This window comes from Microcebus murinus, chromosome 5 (genome assembly GCF_040939455.1).
Source record: "Microcebus murinus isolate Inina chromosome 5, M.murinus_Inina_mat1.0, whole genome shotgun sequence".
Taxonomy (NCBI): domain Eukaryota; kingdom Metazoa; phylum Chordata; class Mammalia; order Primates; family Cheirogaleidae; genus Microcebus; species Microcebus murinus.
In genome coordinates this window covers 83,115,809-83,128,308 of record NC_134108.1, presented here as the reverse complement: position 1 = coordinate 83,128,308, position 12,500 = coordinate 83,115,809, and positions in this window count along the sequence as shown.

Genomic DNA, 12,500 nt, shown 5'->3' with positions numbered 1-12,500 from the left:
GGTCATTGTCATTGTATTCATTGTTTTACATGCATGCTTTATTTAATTTATCTGTATATAATGTATAAATAATTTTAATTATTTACAGGATTTGTAATTATTTGAATCATTTTCTTCAATTCTCTTGAATTATTATTTTTATTTCCCAGTCCTTGGGAAATAAAGGTTTTAATTGCATAAATATAAAAATTTATTAACAGACCTATATAAGATTACAAAGTAATATTAGGAGACTTTATCCTCACTTAATCTGATCATGCTTTACCTATAATTAGAAGTGACCATACAGCAAAATTTTGCTTGGGATAGGGCCAGTTTATACCTTTTTTTCTGGCTTTATGATTAATAAACTCTTCTTTCATTGTTAAATATTAGAACTTTGTCAAAAAATTCTGTGATCACACTCCCTATAATTGCATTGCTAATATTTTCCTTCTACATACAATATATAATAAAATAAATGATAAAACAAGTTTCAACCCCTGACATCTTCTCTTTGAAAAGGAATTTAAGAAGAGGTAGGCATGGGCATGGACATATTAGGAATCATCATCCCTAGAATTTTTGTAGCAAAGGAAATGTACTAGAATGGCCATGTTTTAAATTCTATCTCCATTTTCTTGCCAACAAGCTTTTTCTCATATTCTCATGATCTTATCTCTTTTCACCTAGAGAAAACATAGAGGTCCTCAAGAAAAGAGAAGGAGCTCAAATCTTTTGCAATTGTTGCCATTAATAGTAAGGACTAATATTTTCTGTCATTCACCTAAAACGAAACATAAACAGTGAGATGTATAGGTGTGTGTAAATTAACTAAAATCTGTAGCCTAGAAGCAGGCAGATAACATTTAAGTTGTCACAATTAATAGTCCATAATCCAGGTGTGTTAGCTGGTATTTTAATGACCTTAATTAACAATCCACCATCCAAAGGAAGACTCTGAAACCTTTGTCACTGTCTAAATCTACACTATAAATTTTGTTCATCATAATAAAATATGATAGGAAAATTTGTGAAATGTATAACAGTGTGTGTGGGTTATATAGATAATATATTGTATAGACATCTTCAACTTTGCCTTAATATTACATAATAATCAGATGAACCCTTCTAATTATCTTAATCACAAGAGTTAATGCCCTTCCAAGTGATTCTTAAGACTAGGACTCAGTCAATTTCTGTGTTCCATTTTATCCTTAGAAATTCCATTATATGACATGACTAGATGTTTGATTATGTAATTAAACTAATATCCCACATTCCTGAAATATACTTTGCATACATTGAGCTCACAAGAAGAGTCTGTGTAACTATTATTTTACTTGTTTGTGAAAAAAATATCTGTGACAAAATTCAGTTTCTTTAATAAAAGCATAAGTCCTGGTAAAAAGGTTGCTGGTGAAGAAGCCCTTGGCTCTCTCTCATTTTTAATCATTATACCCAGCATTGTGAATAGCCAAACTATGCTAGGTAGAAACCCACACCTATATGGTCACTGTTTATTTCTATGGTTAATGGAGCAATGACTTCCTTTCTCTCAAAAATTATGCCTCTTACCTCTAAGTAGGACTTGGATGCCAATTTATTATTTACCTATGCTTTCACATATTGGCATTTTAAAGCTAGTAAACAGTGAATTGGATAATCCTGAGTTGCAAGGAGACAAGCAACGGGCTAACCATGGCAAAATTGAATAATCAGCTCCTGGGCAATCAGGTTACTATATACAGATTTTATTTTGAACTGGCACTGTTTCTCCTAATTTTCTCTCAACGCAAATTTTGTCAAGCCCTTTCATTCTCTGACCTTTCAAAATCTATTTTATACTAAATATTCCTCCTCTCCCTCATACTTAGTTTAAATGAGTTGCCTGACACATCATTTAGCACCATTTCCACTGCTTTGCAAACTTTTCATGTACTGAGTTTACCTCACACTGATTCAGTTACGGTTTTTTAATCAACTCAGTCTCCAACAATTCCTCTTCTGAAGTTAGAAAGGAACTATTCTAATATGATTCCTTTCCTATTCAAAAATTCTCACTGGGTTCACATTGAAAAGAATTAGACAAACCTTTATTAGCGCATTTTTATGGAAGATAAAGTAATATCTTTGTTGTATAGATTTATGTCTTTTATTAAATTTGGGAAAATTTGGCCATTATTTATTCATACATTCTTTCTATCATTTTTCAGTCTCTTCTCCTCTAGAAGTTCCGTAATGAGCACAATGTTCCATTTGATTACATCTCACTAGTCCCTCACTCACTGTTCACTTTTCTTTATTGTATTTTCTTTCCATTCCTCAGAGTGGATAATTTTAATTGGCTTATCTTGAAGTCCAGTTACTCTTCCTTCTGCTTGCTTAAATATGCTGTTGAATCCCTATAATAAAAAATGCCATTTTAATTATAATGTATTTCTGTAACAGAATTTTTATTTGGTTCCTTTTTATAATTTATTTCTCTTCACTAATATTCTTATTTCTTTAAATTAATTTTTTAAATTTTAGAATATTACAAAGATACAAAGTCGTTGGGTACATAAATTGTTTTTACACCACTTGAATAAAAGCCACAAGTGTGTCCATCCTCCAGACAGCATGCACCACACCTATGATGTGTGAATTTAGCCATTAGCTCCTACCACCCACCTGCCTGATCCCCAATAATGGTTACTTCCATATATGCACACAAATGTTGGTCTGTTAGCACAAATTTAATTATGAGTACATGTGGTGTTTGTTTTTCCATTCTTATGATACTTCACTCGGGAGAATGGGCTCCAGATCTATCCAGCTTAATATAACAGATTAGTTCACCATTTTTTTCATGGCTGAATAAGTATGCCATGGTATACTTATACCACATTTTGTTAATCCACTCATGTATTGATGGGCACTTGGGTTGTTTCCACATCTTTGCAATTGTGAATTGTGCTGCTATGAGCATTTGAGTATATATGTCTTTTTATAGAATGTCTTTGTTTTCCATTTGTGTAGATATCCAGTACTTTTTTGTAGATGTGATAAAATTAAGGTATGAAGCCATCTGGTGCAGGACCTTTTTTGTTGAAGACTTTTTATTGCTGCTTCAATTTTAGTACTTGATATTGGTCTCTTCAGGAATTTTATTTCTTCCTGATTGAGCCTAGGAAGTCTGTGTGTTTCTAAGAATTTGTCCATTTCCTCCACACTTTCAAGTTTATGTGCATAGAGATTTTTATAGTATTCAGAGATGATTAAACATTGTTACTTGGTTCATACATTATTTTATTTTTTCTTTTAGCTCTTGTACGTGGTTTCCTTTAGGTGTTTGAACATATTAGGTGTTAAATAAAAGTCAGGTTATTTAAAATCTTTTTTGGGAGCGGGACATCCAATGTCTGACTTTCTTTAGGAATGATTTCTCTCATTTGTTTCCTTTGAATGGGACAGACTTTCCTATTTTTTTGTATGTTTTGTGATGTATTTTTTAAATAATGTATTTGAGTATTATAATGTGGTAATTCGGGAAAACAGATTCTCCCCATTCTACAGTGTTTAATATTTTTTATTGTTGTATGCTGCTTTTGTCTATCTAATGATTTTCCAAACTATTTTTTTTGCAAAGATTGGACTTCTTTGGTACATGTGGTCACTGAAGTCTCTATTCCTTTAGTTTGCATTGAACTATTATTTTGACAGGGATTTCTTTGAATACCAAGAGCTAACAATAGGAAATATCCTTCTCCCAGTTTTTGACAATTGACTCTGTACTGACACATTCCTTTAACATCCAGCCAAGTTGCTTAAACCTCTGCTTTAGCCTTCATTTCCTGCTTGCATCGAACCCAGAAATCAGCCAGCTAAAAAAATTGGTGTTTTTTTTGTTTGTTTGTTTGTTTGTTTGGTCTTTTTTGTCAATGCATATTATCCTAACTATATGTATGACTTTTTAAGTCACTAGTACACACAGGTGCTTTTGAATGCTCTGATATTCTGAAGAAACTTTCTCCTCAGATTTTCCTTTCAAGCTTTAAGTGCTCTATTGTATATCTCAAATGTAATATTCTGCCCTGGATAGCTGTTAGTTTTTCATTTGCTTTACAATGTTTTCATGTAATACATACTTCTTTTCCACCCTGAGTGAGTTCTACATTAGGTGAAACAGAGAAAAGCATCTTGCTATTAGTCTGTCAGATAGTCCCTGAACAGGTTAGAAGAGAAAAGCCAATAAATTACAAATAAATTCTGCTATATTCCTCTAGAACTAGAGACCAGGGCCCCACACCAGGAACATGTGCTTCTATCTTCAAGACAGCTGATGATCTGGAGAGGGCATAGGAAAAAGGCAAGTAAAAATGCCACAAAACTTTCCCATCATTTCTAAGTTGCCTTTTTCCTTGATTCAGCATGTGCTTGGCTATAAAACTTTGATTGCTTTCAGAGTTCTGATAATGTTGATTCTTACTATTACTACTTTATTTTTTTTTATGTTGATATGGAGGGATGGATGTTGATGCTGTCTACTCTCTGCCATTTCGCTCTCCCTATAATGTTATTGTGTTTGTTTTTCATGAATCTAGTGTGTGTTTACTATTTGCATTAATGTAATTCCTTGAAACTTTCAATTGGCCTTACCATAATTTGGTTTGTTTTGTAGCTAGATATACATCCAGAGAGTAGATTTAAAGCTTTTTAGTAACAATGGTGATTTTTAATTCATCTTTTCTTCTTATGCAACACCTATATATAGTAAGGTTACGAGTAGTATTTGATGGTGAATTAGTATTCATACACTGCGTATGTTAGAGAGTATTAATATGACTTTCTAGCATCAGTGAAATATGAGTTTTGGAGATTCTGAAAAAAATGTGATATTTTAAAAATGTGTATCAATAAGATACCCAAACTTCCTGCCATCAATCTCATCTACTGGCTCAGCAAGACAAAATCAAATGACTGGTAAATTATATTTTCCATGATACTAAAACTATTTTTAATATTTTCCATTAAAATTTTAGTCATCTGCTATGTACTATAAAAAGAGATTTTATTTTTTAAGAAGAGAACTTTATATACACATTAACATTACTCACAATATTCTTCATTGTATCCTACATTTTATTTACAATGAAATCTCTATATTTTATGCCTGCCCACATAATTTCAACTATTTCATCTCTTGCAACTAATCATATGTGTCAAGAGCTCAGCTATATCTCAATAACTGTTACTTCTTACAAATTGTGTGTTTTTGAACTGAACTCTCCTCTTGGCTCAAATTGTTAACTCTCCTTTATTTTTATAACTACATTTTACTTAACCTTCAACAACAATGTCAAACTTTTTCTCCATCAGAGAATCTCTGCACACTGAATTAACTGCCCCCTCATTTGAGCTGCCATAGCATCCTAAAGGTAACTTGGTCATACCTTTTATTCTATATCATCTTACTTGTTTATTAATTTAAAGTAAGATGGACTCAAGTAAAACACTTTCAGTGTTGGAATTCTGACTTTGCCAATCACTAGTTTTGTAATATTTAGAAACTTGGTCCCTTGAGCTTCCTTTCTTTTCTCTAAAATGGGGTAATGTCAGTGCCTACTCTATAGATATTTGAAAGACTATTAAATGAGTTATTATATATTAAAGATTATATAAATGTCACCTGTATTAAAATAATAATATTTTACATTTAATTAATAATAATACCAACATTATTATTATCATTATCATCATCACTGTCATCATGATTATTTGGGGATTCTTTAAGTCAATCACTATGTTTTTCATGTCTCCACATTCGAGGAAAGCCAAAAATCATGCATGAAGTAGATTCTCAATAAATACTTTGGAAGTACTAAATAAATGAAGTTGATCATCTAAAATCTGATCTTTTACTTGCAGTCTCTGAATCAGTTAATGACATAACCACCATTCCTTCCAATTCAATATTGACCAAAACATGGAAGATGACACTAAGTACACCCTTCTTTCTAAGAAGAACATTTAATTATTCCCAAATCCTGAGATTCCAAACTTACTTTTCTCTCAGATTATCACCCTTGTCTTGAATTGAGAGGATATCAATTTTTGAACCAAAGATCTCCTCATTTTGTGGAGCCTTGCAAACTCTACTCTGTTTTGCTCTCTCTCTGGTCTCGTTCCAAATTATGTATCTTCCACACATCTATAATCTATCTGCTTCAAAATCTTCCCAACCTGTTTGTCTTTCCCCTACATTTTATGGCTCCTTTGTTATTATTTTATATTCATTGCTCTGTGTGAGTTTACCTGTATATTTTTTCACTAGCCTGTAAACTTCTTGAGAACAAGAAATATATAATGGATGGATAGATATATCTGAAATATGTATCATTCATCTCTATTTTTCTAGAACTCAAAATATGTTTGATCTAACATTTATGCAAAATACATGTTCACTAAATTAAATTGTTAAGAAACTAATGTCTAATTAATTAAGAAATTAGTTAAGACACTAGTTAAGAAATTAGTTAAGAAACTAATGAACTAATGTCCCATTTGATAATGAGTCAGTACTTTCTGGCTCCTTATTTAACTAAATATTATTATAGAACTTAAATCCTCATGCTCTAGAAAATAGTGTTTGTCTACTAATTTTCATTTTCCAGTTTGCAAGAAAAATAGAAAATAGCTACTTATCTCAATGCACTATATTAGTTTGAACTGTTATTGTCTTGGCTGTCTGCTTCATTGTGCAATTTTTTGGAAGTTAACAATGAAATTTAATAAATATATATTTAATTTTTTTGAAAAAAATAGTGGTCCTTTAAATACCATTTTATTACTATAGCAGTGGAATATTGCCTGTATGATAGTTTTTTGAGATATCTATTCATAAAGAATATATCTATTCTGAGAATTATAAGCACAGTTCACAAACATTATATATTTATAAAAGTATGACTGCCTTTTTAAATGCAATATTATAATTTTAATACCTTTGTAGAATATTGAACTAGTACAAAAGAATAAGCAGTACATTTCTGAGTGATTCTATCATGTTTTATATATTTTTAGCATAAGAAAATAAACTTAATCTTTAGGATTCTGGGATATTGCTTGCAAATGAAGAATTAGATATATTGATAATATAAAATTTTAAACTTAAAACCAAGGACCCATTTAAGGTACTCATTTTAGATAACATAAGAAATGTATTTCATCATAAAAAATGATATTTTGTTTCTTATCCACTTAAAAAAATAGTTTCAATGTACTTTATTTTTAATAGGTATCCTCATTTTTAAAATAAATACAGCTCTGAATTCTTCTTAAATTTAGTTATCTCAACAGACAGAGCTCATTTAAAATAGACTATCATTTGGATATTAGAAATATAAATTCTTAACATAAGCCAATAATATATTCTTCATAAACAAAAAAATCAGCAAAGGTTGTTTTTTATTAAGATATAAATGTCCACTATCTTTTAATATTAATAGTATCTACATTTAAAGACATTGACAAAAACATTTTAAAGAAATTTTAATTTATTTATTTATCAAAACTTGTTAGTTTTTGTTGACATTATTGTCCACTTTTTTAAAGAAGCAAATACTTGTCATCTAAGGCAAACATAAATTTAAGGAAGAAAGACATGTATCAAAAAAATAAAGAAGAAAGCCTTATTCCATTTGTCTTTGTGGTGGGTTGATTGAAGAAAATGAACATAGTGAAGGTGAGTGACTTAACATGTTCTTATCATCATTTCAACTATTCAGAAATATTTTCTGAAATGTTCAGATAAAGATGGAAGACATAATAATTTTTTTACCTCTATTTCCATTCTTCATATCTGGAAACACTATAGAAGAACAAAATATACCAAAGATAATTTATTTTGAATACACAACCATAATTACAATAAAAAAAAAATTTGGATAATCTTCCACTGTAGTGAAATTTAAACTTAAATGATGAAGGATATTGAAAAAATACACATCCCTCCTTAGATTTTTGCCAAATATAAATTTCTCTGAAAGTTTCAGACATGAAAGGTCTATTGATCCATCTGGACGTGGGTAAACTACTGCAGAATAGGAAATGTTCTTATTCAGACCACTACTTGTGTCACAACAGGTAAAAAAGTTGTCATTAAAGGAAAAATAGTGCAGATGTGTCATCTTTATCATTTGTGACATACTTCTATCTGAAAAAATTGCCAGGAATAAGCTGTCACCCAAGATGGGTATTAATAAAAGGAAGCACTTACATGACCAATAACAGTGACATATAATGGTATAGAGGCTGAAAACAGTATGCAACATGATAAGGACAGAGAACATAATAGTAGTGTTAGCAAGGTTTTGAGATGACAAACTGGAATTGAAATGCTGGTTGCCCTATCTCATCTCATCCAACCCAACCACACTGCACAATGTCAAATCAAAACAAGCAAAAAACCAAGATAGAACTATTCTCAATCAAAATTGAAAAACTACCTATATATTGATAGAGGATCTTTGGAGAAGGAAGAAATGTTGGTGTTTATATTCTTTGATCTTTTAAAGGAAAAGTCAAAAATACATAATATAAAATTCAAATATCTATATTAATTATTTAATAGAGGTAGCATTTAGAGTGATTTTTAAATATTATTTATATTTTCTCATCATAATCTCATAATTAAAAAAAAAGTGAAGTTTCCCTCCAGAATTAAACTTGACAAAATTATTTTATTCTTTTCCCATACAGTCTTCAGTTTTGACAATTTCCCTGTCTTTTTGGCATCCAACACTCTGACATTTACTTCATGCTTCCCATGAAATTTTACTGACCCTCTAAGGTGCTCCCCAATCCTATCAAGTTGTCTTTGCTCATATTTCCTCAGTTCCCTTTGCCCCATCGCATCATCCAAAAGTTATGCTTTCTTACAAAGCATTGAAAAGTTAATGACATAGAACACAGGGAATACTGATGGACACCCACTGTAGCCAAGAAAGTAAGTAAAGACCACATGGAAAAAAGCTCTTTCTGCTTTGAGGAGCAACAAAAGACTTGTGAGGGACAAAAACACTTGTGAGGCCATACCCGTACTTGTGAGTGCCCACTGTGCACTTCAAAGATTGAGACTTAATCAGGAAACTAGAGAACATCATGTCTACAGCCTACCACCAAGTTAATAAGAATCCAGTAATTACAGTAGTGAATTGCAGCTCAGAAAACTGTAAGGCACAGCAAAAAGGGGAACCTCAGAACTAAAACTTTCTTTTTATACTAGAGCAGGGGTCCCCAACCCATAGAGTTCTATAACTATTTCATTATATATTATACTTTAATAATAATAGAAATAAAGTGCACAATAAATGTAATGGATTTGAATAATCCCAAAACTAGCCCCCTACCCCCACCCCAGTTCGTGGAAAAATCATCTTCCATGAAAACGGTCCCTGGGGTCAAAAGGTTGGGGGCTGCTGTCCTAGAGCTAAAAACAAGGTCACTTGAGGTATTTGAAGCATCTGGTGTCCATAGTTTAAGAAACATCAACTCCTGGTTAGTTTAACATAAATCCTCACATCAAAGCCTTACTTACCTAAATATATAGGGTTTTATGCATGTGTATTTAACAATTAAAAAAAATCACAAGGCATTCTAAAACAGTCTGATGAGATAAGACAATTATCAGAACTAAATTCATATATGATACAGGAGTTGGAATTATCAGACAGAAAATTTAAATGGATTATGATTAATGTGTTAAAGGTTCTAATGGAGAAGATATGCAACATGATAGCCCAGATATTGAGTATATATCTGCAAAGAGATGAAAACAATACAAAAAAATCAAGAGAAAATACTTTAAATCAAAAAACATAGTGAAAGAGAAGCAGAATGCCTTGAAGGTGCTTATCAGTAGACTCAACACGGCCAAGGAAAGAATTCAGAGATCTTGAAGATATCAATAGAAATTGCCAAATAGAGAAAAAAGGAATGAAAACAATAGAACATCCAAGAAGTGTGGAACAATATCAGATAATTTACATATATGTAATTGGAATACCAGCTGGAAAAAAAGAGAATGAAACAAGAGGAATATTTTAAGTAATAATGACTTAAGAGTTTTCCAAAATTAATGACAGAAACACATTCACAGGTTTTACAGAATAGGAGATGGACATATTTGGGAAGGGTATTTTTCAGCCTACCATATCCAGCAAACAAAAACTAAGGGAATTCATTACCAACAGACGACCTACAATAAATGTTAAAAGAAGATCTTCAGGCATAAATGCAGAAAAGTTTTCAAGGTAGCTTTGGGCCAACCTAGCTTTTCCCCTATAGTTATTCTCAAGAATAACTATAAAATGTGCAGAAAATGCAGCATCCCAAGATAAGGAGGAACTAGCTGGAATAGCCTGGGCTCTGTTCCAGTGCCTCCTAGAAACAAGATGTCCTGCAGTGCTTTTGCCCAGCATGTCATGTCATCCTGAGGTATAAAGCTCAGAGTGGGCTGGGCTGCTTTATGGGACCCCTCAACTGCAGTGCAAGGGACACACATGCAGGTGAGCAAGATTCTATTCATCTTGGGCAGGATTCCTGAGTCTGGAAGAACTGGCTTACCCTGAATCTTAGGCATTGACTGTCCTTGCTGCCTATCTGTCTGTGAGTCACAAAGTTGCTTTGCTTAACTTGTGTGAAGGTTTTTTCCCACTGGTCTCAAGCAAAGAGTAAAAATTAATGCCCAAGATGCAGTGGGCCTAAGTAGGAACCAGTGCACAGTGTTGAAGTTGCTTCACAACAAGGAAAATGATGTAGGTCAGAATTGTGGATCTACATAAAGAAAGGAAGGGTAAGAAAAGGAATAAATAAATGAAAGTAATATGTAATCTTTTGTTTTTCTTATTATGAATTGCTCTAAAAGGGTGAATGTTTAAAAAATAGTAGCAGCAATATATTGGATGTTTATAACAAGTAAATATAAAATAAATGAGAATATCCTAAAATACAAAATGGAGGAATTAGGACTATTCCATTATAAGATATCTGCATTACATGTGAAATGTTATAGAATTATTTGAAGATGAAGTTAGATTATTTAAAAATGAGTATTGTAAATTTGAGAGAAACCATCTCAAGACTTTAAAAAGAAGTATGAATGAAAAATAAAGGCAGGGGATGAAATAGAATCATAAAAATGCTCACTTGAAGCCAGAGAAAACAAAAAACATGAAAGAAAGAAACAATGGACAAATGCATGAATAGAAAACATTTAGAAAGATGGTTAGATTTAGTTTAACTATTACTATATCAATAGTTACTTTCAGTATGAATGATCTGTACACACTAGCTACAATATATTTTTGGATTGGATTGGAAAAACAATACTGAACTTTATAGTGCCTATAAGAAACCCACTTTAAACATTAGGACTCAAATAAGTTAAAAATAAAATGTTGGAGAACTCATAAAAACACTAACCAAAATAAATGTGATATGGCTATATTAATTTCAGACAAGGCAGACTTTGGAACAAAGATGATTATCAGGGACAAAGAGGAACATTATATAGTGAAAAAGTGTTCCATTCTCCAGGTAGGTATAACAATCATACCATACACCACATCAGGAAAATTATTATGTTATACAAAGCAAATATTTGGAAGCAAAGAAGAATTTTTATGATATTTATAAACACTCCTATGAAAGATTTATTGATTGATTGATTTAGTCAATATTTGTTGAGAAATTTTTATAAACTTGACAATATTACTAAGCATTCAGAAATATGTAGTGGCATATAGGAGCAACAATGGGACATAAACAATGAAAATATGATTTAGTGGACATAATAATGTATATCAAGATTCTTATATGAGTATATTTTGATCATAACACATTATTTATTAAATCTTTTTTCAGGGGTACCATACTTGTTCTATTTGATATTCCATATCTAAAATTGTAAAAAGCAAAAAATACGCAAAAAGCTTCCAGATCCTAATTGGTTATTCTACTCCAGGCCTTCACTGGCTGCTATGATTTGAGAAAATCATATATTTGTCTTAAGAACATCCAAAATAAAGAGTCTATTCTAGATAGTATCTTATTCGTTCACAATAGGGTAGATTTTATTTGCCTCAAATTGAGCCATAAATATAGGTTATTCTGCTTTACATGCCAAAGTAATACCTGGGAAAACAAGTGCTTACTAAAATAGAAATTAATTTGACTGAGAAGATGTTAAGGGTCAAAATAAATATATTTTAATGATTCATTTTGTAGACAGAATTTTCTTACTGTCATGCATAAGATGTATATAATTTCTATTAAACATGATATTATATTTTTAACTGAAAAATGATGAGGTTCATAAATTTGCAAAGGAGAGCTTTATTTCTCATAAAGTGTTGCTGCCTGCAAGGTGGCCATTCTCACAGGCTGGGAAGCAATAACCTCAAGCAGAAGCTGAGAGCATGAACTTTGAGAGAAAAGCAATGGGGACAGGAATTTACACTGAGCTAGCTGGCCAAATA